Source organism: Perognathus longimembris, chromosome 2, assembly GCF_023159225.1.
Source record: "Perognathus longimembris pacificus isolate PPM17 chromosome 2, ASM2315922v1, whole genome shotgun sequence".
Taxonomy (NCBI): domain Eukaryota; kingdom Metazoa; phylum Chordata; class Mammalia; order Rodentia; family Heteromyidae; genus Perognathus; species Perognathus longimembris.
In genome coordinates this window covers 12,201,441-12,203,374 of record NC_063162.1, presented here as the reverse complement: position 1 = coordinate 12,203,374, position 1,934 = coordinate 12,201,441, and the positions used below count along the sequence as shown (strand labels likewise).

Sequence of the window (1,934 nt, the reverse complement as noted above, 5' to 3'; positions counted from 1 at the left end):
CCCATCACCATAGGAATGAACAATGAGCAGAGTAGACAAAAGTAGGAAAAAATTAAAATCTCTGGTAGGCACAGGATGTTTATTAATCCTCTTCAAAAGATGAACCTGAGCCATACTTAAAGAATACTATTTATACTTGGCATTTTTGTCAGTTTTGTATTAGCATACATTAATTATACAAGGTAATGTGTTTCATTGTGACATTTTCATGCATGCACATAATGTACTTTCATAATATTCACCCTTTCTATTACCTCTTTGCCCTCTTCTCTCCTTTTCCGTACCCTTTTCACTTCCCTAGCAGGCCCTTTTTTACTTTCATGAGCCTGCTTCCCAACACACTGCATACATGAGGAAAGCCATGTGACATTTTATCTTTCTGAGTCTCAATCTGGCTTATTTTATGAAACAGGATAATCTCCATTCATTTTCCTGCAAATGACATAATTTCATTCTTTTAGGTTGAATAAAATCCCATGATGTGTATTTACCACATTTTCTTAATCTATTCATCTGTTAATGGACACCTAAGTTGATGTTTAATTTAGCTATTGCAAATAGAACTATTATAAACATGAGTATGCAGGTATCTCTACAGTGAGATGGCTTTGATTCTTGTGAGTATTTATTCAGAAATGGTGTAGCTGGATCATGTTCTATTTTCGATTTACTGAAGATCTTTTATCCTGACTTCCACAGTGGAAATATATACTCTACTAATGTATATTCCCCACAAACAGTGCATATGCATTTCTTTTTCCTTGTCTCACTATCATTTTTTAAAATATGGACTGTATCACAGATTTGCATATCTTCCTTGTACAGGGACCATACCAGTCTTCTCTGTATCATTCCAGTTTTACTATGTGCACTGCCAAAGTGAATACTCAAAGGCATTTTTACCTGTGGTGTCTGTTATGGTTTCCCAATGGGTTAACCCACTGACGAGTTCACACCCAATGAGTTCATAGCCAATGGAATCTTCTTAGAGGAAGTGGGTCACTAGGGCATGCATTTGAAGGGTATATTGTGCTATTTTGTAAGTCTTTGACCGCTTCCTGCTAGTCCCTGTACCTGACTGTTAAGATGTGATCAGTTTTCCTCCCCAATGCCTGTCTGTCACAATGTTTCTGCTCTGCCAAAGTCTTAAAAGTGATAGAGCCAGTTGACCATGACTGAAATCTCTGAAGCCATGAACAAAATAAATCTTTCCTCCTTTAATTTGATTTTCTCAGGTATTTTCTCAGCAACAAAAACACTAACACAGTATTAGAAGACTGAATGTACCAAACAGAATATATATTTTTTGTTTTTGTTTTTGTTTTGGCCAGTCCTGGGGAAAAGAATATATTTTTAAAAGACCTTAAAATCAAAGTTCAGATAATTGAAATGCTCTTTCTAATTTTAAGGATTTCTTTTGGTCATATAAGAGTTCCTATGTTAAATTTTTTTCAAGACATGAATTTGATCCAAAATTCATTATTTCACAAACTGCCTTTAAAAGACACAGAGAGAGAGAGAGAGAGAGAGAGAGAGAGAGAGAGAGAGGCAGAGAACCACTCCATGTAGCCCCTTATATCTAATATTAATACATTGAAATTCTATCCCACATTGAAAACATTTACATTTATTTCATTTCTGAAATATATATAGCTGATTTTTCATCCTTTAAAAATGGGAAACATTAGACAAATATTATCTCAAATTAGTATTATTGTTGTTAAGCCATGGATAATAGAGATAGGACCAGAACCACCTGAAAACCCCAAACTTGTTATTGGGAATGGTTAGATTTCGCATTCAGATACTTACAGTCCTACTTAAGATATGCATCAATTTCTAGGCTGAAGACAGGAACATGTCTCAAATATCTTAGGTAGGTGCCTTGGTGACACCTATTTGCAATGTTGGGATGTCAGGGTGGAAAATAGTGT

General features: G+C 35.1%; 1 non-coding gene across 1 annotated transcript; it reads right to left on the bottom strand.

Annotated features, from left to right (window-relative positions):
* Nucleotides 1-780: 780 nt before the first annotated feature.
* LOC125347401 lies at nucleotides 781-883 on the bottom strand. The gene has a single exon (XR_007210189.1). It is a non-coding gene; the product is annotated as a U6 spliceosomal RNA (small nuclear RNA).
* Between the last annotated feature and the right edge of the window lie 1,051 nt (nucleotides 884-1,934).